The 18,921-nt window shown below is 54.5% G+C and overlaps 1 protein-coding gene across 1 annotated transcript in view; it reads right to left on the bottom strand.

Annotated features, from left to right (window-relative positions):
- The window catches only part of HIVEP3 (human immunodeficiency virus type I enhancer binding protein 3), a 127,587-nt gene that overhangs the window by 76,828 nt on the left and 31,838 nt on the right, over positions 1–18,921 (bottom strand).

Genomic DNA, 18,921 nt, shown 5'->3' with positions numbered 1-18,921 from the left:
CGCTTATTATTACCCTGCTAAATTTCATAACAGTTGCATTCTCTTCCACACGACAACTAAGTCTGGTCTATACAGGTTAATTCTAAAAGAGGAAGCGAACAGAGCAATACGACTGTAACGGGATCACTTCCCGAGGAACAGCTCAGTGCGAACTGGACCCAAGGGAAAGAAATGTAATTCCACATGGCTCCAACTCCGTCCCAAGAAGAGGGGTCTTCCACAAGTTACGAACAAATCAATCTTCCCACACTTTATTTACGGCTCCCTTCATTTCTTGATTCGCATGTTATTTATTATCTTTTTTGGTTGACAGAAATAACTCCAGAGTTTTTTTCTTCCGGAGACATGGATCACGGAGTAAATCCATTTTCCAAACTCTTACACATCAAAAGCCTTTATGCCGCTTTCAAGGTAGGAGGAGGTAGAGTTATTAGTTCCAAATCGTCCTCCTCCAGAATTCTGAAGGCACTGGTTCACCATCCTTGGGCATCTTCCATGCTGATGAGAAATTCTCATGTAAGTTTGATTCTATCTGGAAGCCTTTTGTTTTATATCCCTGATGTTCTGAAATTTCAACAAGATTGACTATCCGAATGTTCCTTTTCACTAATTCCTGTCCTGAATTCAGTGTAATTTTTCCATTCTAAAGCTGTGCATGTTTCTTCAAGCTCAGGGGAATTTTCTTTTGTTACGTCTTTGATTTTTTTCTACCCCTTCTTTCTTCTTCTTCTGCCATTGTCTGTCATCTCTGCTTCGGATTTCCTATTTGATGAATACAAAACCTTCTGGATCCATCCACGAACTTTCTCTCCTGATGTTTTACTCAACATTCTGGGATATTTTCTTAGTTGGAACTTCTTTATCACCAGTCTGGTCTTCCTCTATATGCACTGTGTATTAGTTTATCCACGGAATTCTTCTGGGAGTCATATTTTTAATTTTCAATAATTCTTTCCTTTTTCTGATAGGTCCATCTTCATCGCTCAGCTGGTTCCTTTCTATTACATGAGATAATCTCTCAATCACTGCCAAGGATACTAATGATAATTTATTTTAGGGTTCCCTTACATTTGAACTATTTCCCTTGGAGTGAGCACTTCTTCTCTTTTTCATTTTAGGCGTTTTTTTTTTTTTTTGCTGCTGGTTTTCTTCTAGTCTTTGGTGACCCTGATAGTCCATACATATTTATGAATATTTATGCTGTGAAGTTAGCATATGTGTTAGGATACAAGTTCTAGCTCCTGTAACAGGTTCTAGCTCCTGTAACAAGGACCCAGCTGTAAGACTGGCTTAGACAAGACAGAAGTTTATCTCTGTCTTGTGGTACCAGTTTGCACGTAGGCGGCTGTGGGATAACAGGATGACCTCACGGTGTGGGGATCGTTGATCTTGCTTTTCTGTGACCCACGGCGTTTGCCACCGCTATGCCCACACCCTAGTCAGCAAGAAAGAGACAGGGGAGAGCAGGATGGGGAGTTGTACTTGGGGTTTTGGCTCGCGCCAGCCACAGGGCCACACCTGGTTGCTAGGAAGCCCAGGAAATGCAGCCTTTACTTGGGTGGCCATGTGCCTTGCTAAAACGGCATCCTACAGAAGGAGAGAAAAAGGGTACCGGTGAAACGATGAACTGGAAAGGGCTGCCTGCGAGGTCTTCGGTCGACTTTTCTGACAGGTTTGCCCTTGAATGTGACGGGGATCATGAACCTGTTCTATGTAAGGTTCTTTAGGAAAGAGTAGAGCATTTTGATGGCACATAGCCAGTAAGGACTGTGGAGAGGACGCTGGCCAGTGGACTCCTGCAACTGCCCAAAAAAGGGCTTTACCCACGGTGGGCACAGTGATATACTTCACCCCGAGCTGGAGCTGCCACACCTCCCTGCCTGGCCCTGGCCCTGGAACTGAGTCGGCTGGGTCGCTCCGGAACTCCCGCAGCTGAGCTCCTACCTCGGGTTCTGGCTCCGTTATTTCCCTTAGAGAGTGTTTCTTGGGAGCTGGCCTGTCACTGGCTGCCTGCCCTGCAGTAAAAAGTGAGAGGGGTTGAATTGGACTTGCCCTTTGAAAAGTTCTTCAAGGGACTCTGCAACCCTGGCAGCCTCTTCCTGCTCTTTGTTTTGCTGGCTCTTGAACGATGCTTGGCTTTCACGGGATAAAAACCACTCAGGCCTCTGGGGTCTTGGCTGCAGTGTCTTCTGCTCTGATTTCTCCATTGCTATGCAATCTCCTGGACTTCCTATCTTCTGCTGTAAGATTTATCGACATTTTTGGTTCATGAGTGGCTTTCCATCTTGTTCCCCAATATGATGGTGCTATCCTTTCAAAGCTGGCCTTCTCTGTGATCTAATAATTTCCAGGGGTTCCATGGAGGTGGACACTTGTGCTCCAGCTGTTAGGAAATCTTTGGGTTGTGACTCACTGGCAGCGAGTCACATGGCCACTCAAGGAGACGGACACACCAGGAGGGAGGAGGCCCCTTCCAGCTGGGGGCTGTCGTCTTAGAGCCCCACACTCTCCACTCTTTGGAGGGTTCATTCAGTGCTCCTGACTCCAGCACCCCTGCCCCACCCACACTGAGGGATGAAGGCTCCATCAAGGGTAGGAACAGCTGGTCCTGCTCACTTGGGCAGCCGGGTGGTCCACCAGGCAACTGTCCGAGGGGCCTGCAAGCTGCTGAGTGGGCACCTGGCATGTCCTTCTGCCCTCTCTCAGATTCTGGGGAAAGCCTTTGGAGGTAGCCAATTAGCCAGCTCTCCGCACCCTGGCCCCCACTGTCACCCAGGAGCTCAGAACCATGGAGCTGTCTACGCTAAGGGTGCTGAGAGAAGGGAATCCAGAGGCTGCTTCTCCTCGGTTGCTGCTCTCCTTCCCAAGACCCCTCAGGCTCTGCACGTAGTTTCCGCTCCCTGGTGTGGCTCCAAAGGCCTCTCCAGGGGGCTCCTCCCCGTGTCTCCAGCCTCTTCCCTCCCTTCTCCCTCCGATCTGTGTTCCGGCCTCAGGGAGCCGAAGAATTCTCAGAACACATGCTGTTCCCATTGCCCCAAACACCCAGTCCCTTCTAGACACGTGGCAAACTCTCAGTCCTCCAAACCCACCTGTGACGGTCCCTCGGCAGGGCCATGGTACCAGCATATGGTCAAACATCATTCTAGATGTAGGCACTTTTCAGATGAGATTAACACTGAAAGCTGCAGACTTTAAATAGATTACTCTCCATAACCTGGGTGAACCTCCTGCAATCAGCTGACAGAACAAAGACTGACCTCCCCTCAGGAGGAAGGAACTCTGCCAGCAGATGGCCTTAGGGCTCCACGTGCCACTCCCTTGGGTCTGCATCCTCCCAGCCCACCCTGCAGATTTGGGACTTGCCAAGCCTCCAAAATTGTGTGAGCTGATTTCCTAAAATAAACCTCTCTCTCTCTCTCTCGATATACACATATTTTATTTATTTATTTATTTATTTGTCTTTTTAGCTATTTCTTGGGCCGCTCCCGTGGCATATGGAGGTTCCCAGGCTAGGGGTCGAATCGGAGCTGCAGCCACCGGCCTACGCCAGAGCCACAGCAGCGCGGGATCTGAGCCCTGTCTGCAACTTACACCACAGCTCACGGCAACGCCGGATCGTTAACCCACTGAGCAAGGGCAGGGATCGAACCCGCAACCTCATGGTTCCTAGTCGGATTCGTTAACCACTGCGCCACGACGGGAACTCCCGATATACACATATTTTAAACAATACCTGCGGAGCACACAGCCCTCCGAGGGTGGTAGTGCCTTTAAGTTCACTTGACAGATCAGGCAAATAAGGCCCCAGAGGTCACAGGACCTGTCCCCACATATTCCATAACAGGTGGACCGGGAGTCCCAGCAAGCAGGCGGCTCCCCCGCGCGTGCTCTGCTTGGCATCCCCTCCCCACATCATCTCCTGGCACAGCACCAGCACGTTTAATCAAGGAAGGAGGAAAAAATGGCATTTTGCTCAAGCCTGAAGATCCAGAGACTTGGCTTTGCCCCTCCTCCCACGCCCCCTGCCCCTTCACGGAGCGACCTGAGCCCCTCGTGCCGACCTGTGCTGGAAATGAAGGGTGTGGACTGTAGTGGGTCTCTGGGGATCTTACCCGCCCTGATATTCTGGATGCTTCTGCTCCCTAGCCTGGGTCTCACTTCCCCAGGAGGCCAGGGAGGGGTGGTGGAGGGCAGCAGGCCCCCTGGGGACCGACTCACCTCCCTGGATACAGGCAAGGCAGAGTCCTGCTCACTCACCGGCAGGGACTCCCCTCCCTTCCTAAGAACTCCGGATCCTTCGAACGTGCCACAAACCTCTCCAAATGAGCTTCCTGCTAGGTTTTGGCCCGAGTGAGCGATCTCTCTTTCCCAAACAGGCTCACCCCCCGTCCTCCTGCCCACGTCGCTCCGAGCTCCCCCTCCAGTGGCAGAGAGCACTGCCAGTTCCGTGTTGCTTACTGTGTGCACGGAGCTGGGCTCAAGACACTTTATGTCATTTGCTTTTTAGGGCCGCACTTGCGGCATATGGGCATCCCCAGCCAAGGGGTCGAATCGGAGCTGCAGGTGCCAGCCTACACCACAGCCACAGCCACACAGGATCTGAGCCACATCAGCAACCTACACCACAGCTCATAGCAATGCTGGGTCTTCGACCCACTGAGCGAGGCCAGGGATCAAACCCACGTCCTCATGGATCCTAGTCGGGTTCGCTTCTGCTGGGCCAGGCAGGAGCTCCGCAAGCCGTGGCCCTCGCTGTGCTCAGTGTCACATGTCACGGCTCCGGCTGGAGATCGCAGAGGGCAGAGCTGTGTTTACGCTCCCCGTGCTTGCCGCAAAGCAGGCACTCACAGTTTATGAATGAAAGAATGAATGAATGAAGTTGTTTTTGTTTGGTTTTGGCCGAGCCCATGCCACGTGGGTGTTCTCAGGTTCCTTAACCCACGAGGCAACTTGATCCACTAAGGAGCTCCTGCACGAAGCTGTAATTGTGGAAAATCTTAGCTAATGGATAGTTACAGAAGTCACCTGGATTCCTTTCTGGAAAAGAGGGTGTATTCATTTTCAAGATGAGAGAGTACATTAATCTGTTAATAAATGGAATTTTCTCAATTTCGCGTGTCTCATAAACATAACTTTTTGGAGCCTGCTCTATTAGCTGATGTCCAGTATAATTCACACGCCATAAATCTCGCCCTTTCCAACTTACGATTAAGCGGGTTTTCGCATATTCACAGGATCCCGCGATCATCACCACGTAATCCTGGGACACGTCCATCATTCCGAAAAGAAAGCCACCCTCAGCGGTCACTCCACCTTCCTCCCCTGCAGAGCCCTCAGTTACCTACCTTCTGTCGCTACCAGTTTGCCTCTTCTGGATGTTTCATCTCAGTGGGGCCACACAGTATGTGCTCTTTTGCACCGGCTTCTTTCACTCGTTGTCCTTTGCTTTCAGGGTTTCAGTATCTCAGGGTACCTCTCAGAGTCCCGCTGGCCCCATTATCGTTTCGCAGCCGTAAAGGCAGGGAGCTCACGCCGTCTGGGGTGGGTGCTGCGAGCTCTCGGGACAGCACGGGGCCTGGCCGCAGAGGGAGAGCACCGGGCAGGGTGGGAGTCGGCGGGAGATGGGAGTCACAGCCTGGACAGTCTGGGGCCAGCAGCAGAACGAGTGGGTAGCAATCCGTGGTGCAGGGAGGCTGGGAGCCCTGAAGGACACGTGGAGGGCCCCAGGGGACAGCTGCCTGCAGACCCAATTCTCTGAGCTGCCCAGCCCAGTCATTTCTAAGGCGACCCCAAAGCTCCAGCAGGAGGTGTGGGTCCCCGGACCTGCTGGTTCAGATCTAAGGGTGCACAGCAATAACGCAGGCACTAGCCGAGAGGCAGCACCTCCTGGCAGGAAACCCCAAAAGGCTAAAGAGAGCCAGTGCTTCGGTCCTAGGCAGTCTGTACAGGAACTGACTGATTAATTAATTAATCGCTAATTCTTTTTTTTTTTTTTTCAGTTTTAACTTGCTTTATTCCACAGAGGAGCTGAGGTAGTTTACAAAAACAAACCAGGAGCTCGAATTAGAAACGATGCAGTGAGCCGGGGCATTGGAAGACACAAGGCCAGAGCAGAAGGGGTGGAAGAACACAGAGAAGAAGCTTCGGAGCCCCGCGTGGTGGCTCAGTTTGGGCCCCGGGTTCTGGGTAGGGCTTCCTGGCAGTAAAAGAAGGAAGGACAACACAGTCCGTGTCACCTTCTCAGTGTCCTGCCCATAAGCGCAGCGGTTGCCCCGAAAAAGCATAGCTCTTCTTGGCACTAAGATCTGAAGAGAATTCCTCCCACACTGTTCCAAACAGGGACCCATTCACAAAGCCATTCCTCCAGCACGTCTCGGGCTGTGACGCGCCAGCTCTGGGCTGGTTCTGCCAGGCTCTAAAGACGCCAGGCAGGCCCCACCCTTTACATCATTAGCTCTGGTTTGGGAAACGCTGTGCCTGCCATTTGGTGACCACCAGGCCACATTTCGCCAGAGACACATAGCACCTGTTCGTTATTTATATAAAACTTCAATGTCCTTTGACTTGAATTCGACTTATTCAACCAAGCCTCGTATTAGCAATAGGGATATGGATGTAACTGTCAACTCTAAGTTTTTATTGAATTGTTTTTTTTCCATCTTTTTAGGGCCACACCCGCATGGCATATGGAGGTTCCCAGCTTAGAGGCGGAATCAGAGCAGTAGCTGCCAGCCTACACCACAGCCACAGCAATGCGGGATCCTTAACCCACCGAGCAAGGTCAGGGATCGAGCCTGCGTCCTCATGGATACTGGTCAGATTCATTTCCACTGAGCCGCGACGGGAACGTCTACTGAATTGTTTTAAGAGAAAGAAATTACTATTAACATAAGGAAGTTCCCCCACGTTCCCCCAAAACCACTTTGGTTTTATCGGCAGTTTGTGTGCTACGAAAATCCCGCATTTTCCTCACGATGCACTGGGGTACGTACCCCTTTCATGGACCTCAAAGTTCCCGCTCACCCATCTGCCTGCCAGAGTGATGGAGCTGGTCCCTGGGCAGACCTGGTTAGGCTCCCCATCAAGCCCGTGATCACAGAGCTGGAAGAGCCTTTGAGGGGCATCCAGTTCAAAGCCATGTGTGACAGGCGCAGATGCAGAGGCCCAGGGAGCAGAAGGGACTTGCCCCAGTTAGAAAGCTGGTGACAGGATAGGTGCCAGCATTTCTTTCAGCCTCGCCTCCAAAGTCACTGCTCACACGGACAGGGGGTCATTTACCTGACCAAAGACTGGCACTCACCAAAGGCAGGGGGACTGGGGTTTCATCCAACAGCAAGTCCCATAAGGGAGGGAACCATGTCTCTTTAGTTCCCCAGAGTCACTCAGCACCTAGCACTCTGCCCGGCACACAGCAGGTGTTCAGAGAACAATCCTGAGATGTTCACAGCGAGTTCTGGGTGACAGTCACTTTTGGGGGGCATGGGAGGGGCCTGCGATTGTGGGGGGCTATGCAGCAGCTTCTGCTGTACCTGCTGAAGTTTTCTGAAGCAGGGTAGTGGGTTTACCACCGCTTGTTCTATTACTGCGTATTCTGTTGTTCTGGTTGTTTGGCTGAAATACTTTTTAAAATATAAAAAGATGTGTCAAGTACATGAATAAAGCTAATATTAGCTCTTTAACAAGTGTGACTTTCTCTGCTAACATATCTCAAGGGACGAACTGGAGTGGAAAGAAACGGCTCTGATTTCCATGGCAGGTGGACCCCAGCTGGGGGAGGGGATCTTCTCAGCCTGTCACCTGTCCCTCCACTGCCGAGGCCTGTGGCACTTGGGGGGAGGTGAATCTGAGCGTGACGGAGGCCCACGGAGGCAGATCTATCTCAAGCAGGCCACGGCATCCTTGACACGGCTCACAATAGCTGAGCCAGGTCTGGGCCCCACTTGGAGAGAGTCCCTGCTGGATCCACGAGAGCTGCAATGATCAACCCCACATCCAGGCAAGCAGCATTTTCATGAAACCAAGCCACCAAATCCTTGTTCCCCATCCGCAAACATGACAGGTCCTGGCACACATATTTAGTGAACAACAGGCTACTTGGTTGGGTCAAATGCCAAGCCGGGATGTATGCTGAGATTGCCAAGATGAGCCCACAGTCTCGGAGTCTCGGGGCTGGAAGGTGTCTTCGAAGGCACCAGCGCACCCCTCATCCATGACTCAAGCCTCACTTAGGGTCTGCTCTCAGGAGGTCACTCCTGGGGCAGCCAGCATCGCTCTTTGTTTTTTTTGCAAGGGGGTAGGGATGCATTTCCTTCTCTCTCTGTTTTTTTTTTTTTTTTTTGATTTTATAAAAATGGAATCTCCCTGTGTGCATTTCTCTGTATCTTGCTTTTCTCATGGATAACCTTTCTAGATCAAAGGCCAACATGTTTTTGAGCAGACGCTCAAAACCAGGCAGGGTTATAAGCACATCACCGGCCTCGAGCCTATAGGGCAGAGGCGTTGCCGATTCCTCCTTCACCAAAGAGAAGCCCGATGGAGGCTGACGGTCAGAGCGCCGTGTAAGGTGGTTTTGGGGATCCGGATCTGAATCCTGGCAGTCTGCTTCTAGCCCCTGTTTCCTAGCTGCTGCACTTTCCTGGTCTTTATAAACAGATCCAGGGTCTCATCGTTTTAATAGCTGAATGATAGGCCATGCTTTGAATATAACACCTTCAAGCTTTCTTTACTGTTGAGTTTCGTATTTTTTTCTTTTCTTTTTTTTTTTTTTTTTTTGCCACTAGAATTTTGCAATAAACATCCTTTGTACACATATCTTTACAGACAAGTGCTATTGTTCCATAGGCCGGATTCCCAGAAGTAGGGCCCTGGGTCAAAGGGTATGTGTGTTTTGGGTCGAAATAGCTGTGGGGCCTATTGTTCCGGAGGATAAGCCAGGCGATTCTCGCTCGCTGGTTTGGATTCTGTCTTGAGAGTCACACAGGACACCCTTCCTTTAGCACAACCCCTGGGATGCTGGATAACAGTCTTTGCTACCTCAGTTTCCCCAGATGTCCCTCTGGCAACATGGCTGGGGTCCCCTGTGGCTGGTCCAGGTACCTCCTCAGGAGGTGAGATGCAAGTCCAGAGGGGCCCGGTTATCTTCAGCTCCCCCCAGCTCATACGCATGCCGTCCTGAGAAAGAGGCCCTTTGTGAAATATCGGAGGGCAGACACATCCGCCCCCTGCCGCCCCCCAAGGACAAAATGGACTCATTCTTCACTTAGAGAAAATGCCAGTGATTTTGGAGCCGGAGAGACCTTCGTGCATCTTCCAGCTCAGTGCCTTCGTTTACAAAAGAGAACTGCCTGGAGGGCAATGACCAGCCCAGGTTCACACGCGGGACGTGCGACAGCCTTTCCCCGAGCCAGGAGCAGGGTCACTGGGAGGCACTTTTCTCTCGCTTCTCCGCCTGCTGGTTCCTAGGACCATCTTACTAGAAAGGCGTAGTGTAAATATTTTGCTAAGCAGCCAAGAGAGGAAACTTACCCAGGCTGAGCTGCCCTGCGCTGGGCGCTGGCCATGGACACAATGCTCAATGAGGGCCATTATCGAGGAAGGGAGGGCTGTTTGTTCCGCTGCGGGACGGTGCCAGAGCCCGGAGCCACCAGGCTTGCCACTCTGGCTGCCACACAGAACAGTCTCCTTGCGCTCAGCAGACGCTGCGGTTATGCAATGCTGGGCCAGGAGGTTAACTCTCCCAGGACAGGAGCCAAGCCTTGTTCCTTCCTGCCCGAGTGCATCCATCTGAAAATGCTCAAAATTGAGGGCCTCCGTGTTTGCAAAAAAAAAAGCTCGGGTCCTGAACCTGCTGGTTTATTCCAAAGGGCAGAGTGTGCCCCTCCCTGCAGCTCCTGGCACTTCCCCCGAGGTCCTGGGCCCACGCCATGGTGTCTGCTCACTGCTTTTCAGCATCACTCGCAGGCCTCCCAACCCTGCCTCCTCGTCGGGCTCCTGCTCGTTCCCTCTGCCTAGAACGCTCCTGTCCCTTCTCTTCCTCTGGCAGTTGTGTCTGGCTAAGCCCCCGCCCTTTTAAGACACAAGTTCCACCCCACATCCTCAAAGGCTCCCCTGACCACCCCAGCCACCAGTGACCTAAGCTGACCTGGTGCGTTTTCAAGCCAGAAGAGATCTGGGAAGTTATCCATCCAACTGCCCCATTTTCCAGATGACAAAACTGAGGCTGAGAGAGGCGGACCAACCTGAGAGCAGAGTGAGCACACGTGAGAGCCTCAGCAGGGCTCTCCTCCCGGACTTTCTCTTCCATGACGCATCCCATCTGTTGGTGGATCAGGGTGGCTCTGCCTGCAGACTGTGCCCAGAATCCAACCACTTTCCAGGACCACCGCCCTGGTCCACGACGCCAGCACCTCCTGACGACGGCACCAGCCTCTCCAGCTGCCCTGGCTTCTGGCCGCGTGGCCTCCGCACACAGCCAGGCGTGCTTTCCAGCCCGCTACTCCAGGGCTTCGACCTCCAACGGCTACTCCAGGGCTTCGACCTCCAACGGCTCCTGCATTATCCGCACTTGCTCGCCCTCTGCCGTCACCTTCCAGCCTCCTTTCCCCCTTCGCCCCCACCCGCCCGGCCCCACCAGCCACGCTGGCCTCCTGGACGTTCCCACCCGGCAGGATCCGGCCTGCGATCTCCTCTCCCACAGGCCCCGGGGCTCCCTCCCTCACCCCACGTCTGCGCAAATGCCGTGTCCAGGCAGGCCAGTCCCGACCCCCCATTCCTTTCCTTTCCTGTTGTCGTCTTGTCACCTGCTACATACTTTACGTAAGTGACAGGTAACGTCTTTATACTTACAGATATCTAGATGATATCTTTAATATCTCACAACATAGTATGTGACAGGGTGACAATATATTCATCTATATTCCTCTACTAAACGTAATAGCAAGAGTCAAGAATTGTGTGTCTTGTGACCTCAAACGAGACGTGGCACCTTCTGTCCAGGCTGGACTGATTTTTTTTAAATTTTATGACAGCATCTGCAGCACATGGACGTTCCCAGGCCAGGGTTAGAGACTGAATCTGAACCACAGCTGTAACCTAGGCCACAGCGCAGCAAGGCTAGATCCTCTTATTCTTTCTTTTCTTTTCTTTTCTTTTTTTGCTTTTTAGGGCCGCACCCGCGACATATGGGGATTCCCAGGCTCGAGGTCGAACTGGAGCTGTAGCCACTGGCTTACACCACAGCCACAGCCATGTGGGATCTGAGCCACATCTGCGACCTACCCCACCTCTCACAGCAACACCGGATCCTTAACCCACTGAGTGAGGACAGGGATCAAACCCACTTCCCCATGGATCCTAGTCGGGTTCGTTAACCGCTGAGCCACGAAGGGAACGCCCGGCAGGACCGATTTTAAGGATGACTGGCCTTTCTGAGGATGGTGCCAGCGATGGAGGCCCTGGTGTCACTGTGACATCGAGCGTGTGAGGAGTGGGGGGAGGGACGCGTTTGGGGGCACACGCAGGATCAGCGGAAAGAAAGACTCTGGAGGCTGCAGGAAGGCCAGCTGGGAGGCTGCCCAGACGCTGTATTTTTAGGGCCTTAAGGGGGGAAACACCCAGACACCTAGGCCTCCGTGCCTCCCCCACCCGGCCCAGGCAGGGCTGGTCCAGAATGGCTCATTCACAGAGGCGGCCACACAGAGGCTGCTCAGATGGGCCGAGGACCTGGGGACGGCGGGCTCCTCCCTGCTTTTAGACACCTTGAATCTGCGCGTCCAGGATCTCTCTCTGTTTTTTCAAGCCTCCAGGGAGGGACGTGCAGGCCCCACTGGGCTTAGGGGGCCGGGATCAGGCGGCTTCCTCGGCCACAGAGCTCTATTCCCAATGACAATTATCTGCGGAACGAATAAAGAGAGCGATGGAAGGGACAGGGGAAAGTCAGGCACAGGAGAGGAAGGCGAAGGCTCCAGGCCGCAAAGTCATCCCCAGGAAGCATGCCAACCAGACCGGGCAGAGGCAAAGTGGCAGGGCTTGTCGGACCCGAGGATCCACACCTGCAGCTCCGCCGGCCGGGAGCACAGATCCCAAGCAAACAGAAACTCGTGATTTTGGCTTTATTGGGATTGACATTTTTATTTACCTGTGGCACAACTTCTTTGAGGTTGGCCGGTTTTATTCTAAAGAGGCCCAGGCGGAGTTACCTGGGGACTGGCTGTCAGAAGCTCTCTTTTCTCGGTCTGCCCTGGCCCGTCCTGATCTCGCTCCCCTGACCCCCGCGCTTTTCTCCGATTCCTGCCCCCAAGCCTTTTCTTCCGGACGCCTGGGCACATTCCTCAGGCTCTGGTCCGTAATCCCCTACTTGTCTTACTCTGCATTTCTCTCCTGTCTTTCTAGCAGCTTCCACAGCTGCACACATCACCTGCCCAGCCTCGGACTCCCCAACTCTGCCTCCCCAGCTGCCAACATCTTGGCTTAACCACCGCGCTGGCCTCTCGCGTTCAAAACGCTTGGCACCAAACGCATCTTTTCTCCTCCTCTGTCTCTGGTATCACCAGTCTCCTAAACTCCCAGGCTTGCAGCCTCAGCGTAATCTCGGAACTCTGCTCTGCTGTGCGCCCGGATCATCCATCCACCCTCCGCCCATTCATTCTCTCACGTGTTCAGCACCTGCTGACCAAACAGCAGTGGCACCAGGCTGTGCCGGGCACTGGGGACAGTCACCGTGCCTGTGGTGTGGACAGTCCCTCGCCCTCTGCAGAACCTCCAGGACCATCCCGGATCCTGTTCCGGAACCGGTCCGTCCTATCTCTGCAAGTCATTTGCAGTGGGACCTTGGCCGAGTCCCTTGCCGTGTCTGAGCTTGGGTGTCCTCGTCTGCTCTGGGCGAGGATTAGGCATCCCACCACCCCCTCTCCAGCCGGGCCAAGGCCCCCGCAGGTGACAGCGATCTGAAGGAGACTCAGGATCATCACCCCAGCCACGGCACAGCCTCCTCTCGCTCGCAGACCATGGCCGTCCTTAAACCTGCGAGGCTCCTAGCTTCCAGTCTGAGACGGGGCCCCAGAAGATGCATTTTAAAGACCCCCCCCCCCGCCCGCCCCAGGCAATTCTGTTGGAGCAGAGGAAGTTGCGGATCAGACTTGAGAGAAATTCTGGCCTACAGGATAAAGCCTACACTTCCCTACTACCCCTGCAGCTCCTGATCAGACTCTCGCCCTCCTGGTCTGTTCATTCATCACCCTGAACCCGGAACCGGGGCTGCTCTTCTCTGGCCGTTTCCCAAGCACGGAAAGCCCTCCTGGCCTCCCTCCCTCTGAGAAGTCTCTTCCCTGCCCGGTAGAGTCCCGTTCAGATGCCTTCTCCTTCCTCCGACTTGTCATCGGTACCTAACAATCCCTGCACGCTCATTTCCCGCCTGGTTGCTGGCTGGCTTTTCACCAGCTCACATCCTAGCTTCCTAACCTGCCTGTAAGCGCCCTGCAGGCACCATCTGCAGATCCATTGTGTTCAATCGCAGATGCTTAGCGAGCATCTTCAAACACCTAAACATGCGCTCAGTGTCTCAGAAAGCAGGAAGGCAGAATCCCTGCCTGGGGGTGCCCTCCCTGAGTCAAGACAGAGCAGCAGCAAAGACAGGGGACCCCAGGATCCCAGGGCAAAGGTTCCTAATGCCATAGGGAGGGGCACACAGGAGGCAGAGGACTGAAGTCTAAGCAGTTCCTCGGGAGCAGGAAGCGGGACACGGACAGGGGACGGCTGGACTGGGAATGCTGAGCCACGGAGCTGGACTGGGCCTGCAGGTCGGGGGATGGCACGTCCAGCCCGCTGCCTGCTTTCGTCCATCGACTTTTACGGGGATTCAGACACGCCCATCCTTCAACACGTTCGGGGCTGCTTGCACGAAACGACAAGAGACGGGATGGCCGGCAGAGCTTCACATACGTACGTCTGGCCATTTCGAGAAAAAGTGTTGCGGACCCCTGCCGTAGCCACTGAAAGCTCTGGGTGGATTTTAAGCAAGAGGCAGCATGGCCAGATTTGCGTTTCACCTTTCTTTTATCTGGGGCCAACGGAGGGATGGGCTGGAGAGGCCAAGCCGGCAGGAAGGGAAGGGGCTTGGGAGGCTGGCGTAACCCGGGGGGTCGGGTGATTGATTAAGAGATTTATGAGCGTGGCTGCGCACCCAGCTTTGGGCTAAGCCCTTCACCCATCATCCCTCATTGAATCCGCACGGTGACCATGAACAGAGCAAGCAGTGTTGTTATCCCCGTCTTACACATGGGGCACAGAGAGGTGAAGCGATTCGCTCAAGGTCACACAGCCGGTACGCGGCAGAGCCAGGTTGCAAAGTGCCAAGCTCAAGGCCTCTGGGGCTGAGCCTGTTTGCTTGTTGGCAGATCCCCCCGAGCCTCTCTGAGAATTCACAGAACACAAGTCCGCTCCTGGAGAAACTCTACCCTGAGTCGAGTCGGGCAGGAAGTGGTAGGCAGGCGTGTGGCTATTTTGGAATAGCGACACGAAAACCCACGAAACTTCCTACCTGTCCTGTTTTGCTCCCATCTGTCCTCGGAAACAAGGCTGCCCCTCTCTCAGATGAAAAGGTGTTTCTCCCCACACAGTGGCTCTGCCGCTGGTGGCGGGAGCGCACACTAAGCTTAGCACACGTGTGCTATTTTTACAGGACCGTGTAAACAAACAGGGCTATGTCAATAAGAAGAAAATGAGGTCACCCTTTGAAAAACCTAAAAATGCTCCTCTTCTATGGGGTGAGCAGCAGAACCTCAGAAAGAACTCGTGCTTTTGTACCCGAGAGGCCGTCTCCAGCCCACAGCCTCCCAAGGCCACCAGCCTGCCCTTCCCGGCCTTGCACCCGCCAGGGGAAGGCAGGGGGCCTGGGAGCCGGGACTCCAGGGTTTTATTCCCGGCTGTGTGGGCTTTGCCTCAAATGCCCAAAGCCCCTGCCCACCCTGGTCCCCACCCCCCAGAGGCCGGGACGCCCGCCCCCATCCAGGTCACTCGCAGGCACTGCCCACGCTCACGTGTCCTCCTCCCGCCGACCCAGAGGTCCCCTGTGCCATCCGTCTTCCTTGTCCCCTCCCCACCGGAGTGGCCCCAAAGGCGCTCCGCGTGATGATCGGAAGAGATCTGTGAGCCCCTTTCACACCCTCCGCCACCGTTGCTTTGCACACTTTTCGTCTTGTCCCACGCGCTCCGGACCTGGGCTTCTGAGCTTATGGCTGGAGGTCATCAGAGCAGCTCCGGGTGACCAGCAATTTGTAGGAAAGGCCTCCGCCTTTGGCAGGAGCTCCTGAGGCTTCTCTGCACATCCCAAGTACTTTTCCACGACCGACCCCCTGTCCCCACCCCTTCACCCTCCCCGCCCATGACACGGCATCATCTCAGGTCCCCTCCGCCGTCTTTCGCCAGGTCCCCCTCTGCCCCCCAGCCCCAGCTCTCCGCACGCCGGGCCCCTCCGTTATCCTTCCGCACAGAAACGACAGCCACACCAGCATTTGCCAAAGGGGCAGTTTTCAAACTCTCTCTGCAGAGAAGCTTCAGCGGGTCTTCAAATATCCGGCGAGAATTTTACTCTAAACATACAGTGTGGCGCCCACGAAAACTGTTCTGGAAAATGGACCTGCCCACTTGAACGTGCTCTAAGGCCCATCGTAACACGGAGTCGAGCCTCCGGGTGCGGCCACCTTCGGGCCGTGTGTGCAGACCTCGGCTCCACCTCGGTCTGGGTGCATCTTGAACTTCGGCCCTGAAATGTCTTCAACCGGAAAGACTGGAGCTCTTTACCAGGCATCTTTATGTTGCTGTTTTGAAAATTCAGGCCTATACACTGCTTATATAAAGCCACGCAGACACGCACACGCTAACGCTTTTGCTGCCGGGAGGCTCGATTACGTGGATTATCAGGAAACTGTCGCAAAGGCTGGCGTGCTTCCCGCGTGTTGTGATAAGAAGGAATTCAAGCAGTTGCTTGATTCTGTCCGGGACGCAAACCGGAATTCCCTCTCCTCCTGCCCCACACAATGTGGCACTGATGTCACACGCCATGGAAGTGAAGGCCATCCTGGGCCGTGAGGGCGGCCGTGAGAAATCGGCTTCCAATTTCCATCATCTGAGTGATGCTGTGCAGCCAAGCCACGCAAGACGCAAACGACAGAGCAATCCTGGATGTGACCGCGGCCACACCGATGGGACAATCTGCTGGAACAGAGGCCAGCAAACTTTTCTCAAGGGCCAAAGAGTAAATATGTTTGGCTTTTTGTGGGACAGCCAGTCTCTGTTACAACTACTCAACTCTGCCATTAGAGTGGGAAAGCGGCCGTAGACAATGTTGAAACGAACGGCTTGGCGCTGGCCCAGTAACATTTCATTTACAAAACTCAGGCGGTAGCCTGGGGTTAGGCCCACGGGCTGTCCTTTGCTGACCCTGGTCTATCCCCGGAGCTTTCAGTGTTTTTAATGCATCCGAGCCGTGCTGCTGCTCTGCTCAGGGAATTTTCATAATAACTAGATGCTAGCATTTTGAACTTCAGAAATAAATGTGTATACACAAACTACCACTCGGCACTCCACGCAGGCTTTGCCTTTTTGAAATGGCTTCTAAAACGACACAAGTTTGAAAAGTAATCGCAGGAAGCTTTGCTGCTGAGAAAATGCGTTTATACCTAGTGTTCGATTAGATGCATCCTGTGGGTCACGTATTTAGAAACCCCATTTATTCTGGAGAAAGCCGGACTAAAGCCAGGCTGGGACCAACGGCAGGGGACCATGTCGTCACAATCCCTTGGCCGCGAATAATTCCAAACACGCCCGTTCCCAAGCCTCGGATGGTGTTCACGGGCCGCCCCCTGCACGGGGGCTTCTCTGAGGCTGGCCCGTGGTTAGCGTCTACCCGGCACCCGTGCCCGCCTGGGCCTGAGCCCTTCGCCTCGTCCAGATGTCCTCCATTCAGCCTCCCCCGTGGCGGCTGCGGGAGCTGTGCCAGCAGCGGGTCCCGAGCGTCTGGACACACCGCGAGCACTGAGTCAGCACCCCATTAATGACACATGCTGGTATTCCCCAGAGGGAGCACGGGAAGGGGTGGCGACCAGAGTTCTCACTGGCACGGACAGCTCATTTCCCTCTGGGCCAGTCCCATCCCCGACAGATTCTTTCCTGCAGCTGGCAGGGCCCACGTGGCCAAAAAGAGAGCCTGAGGGCGACGTAGGGCAGGGCAAGTGCCAAGTGTGGGGAGGCTCCCCCAGCCGCCTGCCCCGTGACAGTCTCCCCACAGCTCCGCTTTCAGCCCTCAGACCTTCCCACGTCCAGCCTAGTTTGAGGAGCTCCTGCACACTTTGCTGGATAAACCCAGCCCCTGCCCCGAGACTGCTGGTGGAGGAGACCCCGGGCAGCTGCCTGTGCCTTGCGTGGAAGGAGATACATGCTAAATCGAGGTACTATACGCCGCCCCAGGATGCCAGGGGAGAGGCCCTGTTGGGTCCTACATGGTGCTACTGGTTTCTACTCAAATGAAGACATTTCCGGGGAGTGGGCATCCTTGACGCCGTCACTGCCCTTTCTCAGGAAGCATCTTGGCGGAGAAGAAAGTTCTGGGTCTTTTGCAGTCAAGGCTCTGCTCCGTGCATGTTGCGTGGCTGTCTTTAAACTACTGGACCTTCCCAGTGCTCAAGTCCCTACACGAAGAGGCAAGAGACCCAGGCCGGCCGGGCTTTCTGCAGGACTCGGTCTTGCTGTAAAGTGCCAGGCCCCGGGTGCGGTATTGTTCCTATAGCTTCACCCCAGTCCTCCTAGGACCACAAGGCAGAGCCCAGTACAGCAACGAGGAGGGTGGAGTGGCAGCAGATCTGCCTGCCTGAGTCAGAGGGCTGCCCGCGTTGGGGGGCCCCCGGCCAGGGGTTCAGCAACATCCCAGGGCCTCGGCTGAATCTGCCCGGCAGCCCTGGGGGGGGCAGGGCCACGAGTCTCCCATTTTCCAATAAGGGAGACAAGGCAGAGAAACAAATCCACACGCCTCCCAAACCAGGAAATGTCGGAGCCGGGAACTGAACTTGGAGAGACCCAGAGCTTCCACTCTTAAGAACCACATCAAACATTCCCTCAAAATGAGGCTCACGGGCCCAGTCCTTCTTCCTCAGAGCCCAGGGGATGCTTCTCCCACCTCTGCTGGAGAACCCTGGTCATTGTCTGGGTCTGGGGTCCCCGGGGTGCAGCTGAGCTGTAGGCAGAGGCTCGGACCCCGCGGTGCAAGCGGTTGCAGAGATGCTGTCTCTGCGAGGTGCCGGAGGCCCTGGCCTCCTCTCGGTAAGTGGGCAAACTTCCGCTTGGGGGGAAGGGAACGAGCACTGCTCAGGGCCCGCCAGGCTGGCAAGCACCTGCTAGGCCTCTCAGCCAAGCCCACAGACCCAAATCCCCAGAGACCTCAAAAGAAGGCCCAGCGTCCCCAGACCTTGGCTGTATCAGAACAAAAATACAGATGCCTGAGAATCCCAACCTGCGGGCCTGCTTCAGAGGGCTTGCATGGGTGGGCCAAGGCATCTTTTTAAAAAAAAAAAAAAAAAGCAAAAAAACAGGCACTGTCCCACCCCCACTCCAACTCCCTGGGTGACTCCGATGCACTCCACAGCCAGACAAAACACCCAAAGACACATTCCCGACCCGAAGCGCTTCCAACACCGCACGCCGAACCGTAAGCACAGCCTAAACGGCTCACCTGAAACCACAGCTCAGACCTGAAGAGCTCAAAACAAATTCCCTATAGATCTACATCCTGCCATGCGGGGGGCCCTTCCCAAGCCAAGCCAACCCATCTCTCTGGAGGTGGGGCCCTGCTACTGGAATTTTTAAAGCCTCTCCCTGTGATTCCAATACGCGTGCAGCCTGGCTAGAGAGGCCGACGTTCTCTTCTTTGGT

This window comes from Sus scrofa, chromosome 6 (genome assembly GCF_000003025.6).
Source record: "Sus scrofa isolate TJ Tabasco breed Duroc chromosome 6, Sscrofa11.1, whole genome shotgun sequence".
Classification (NCBI taxonomy): Eukaryota; Metazoa; Chordata; class Mammalia; order Artiodactyla; family Suidae; genus Sus; species Sus scrofa.
The sequence above is the reverse complement of the archived record's forward strand: the minus strand, read 5'-3'. Positions and strand labels throughout refer to the sequence as shown.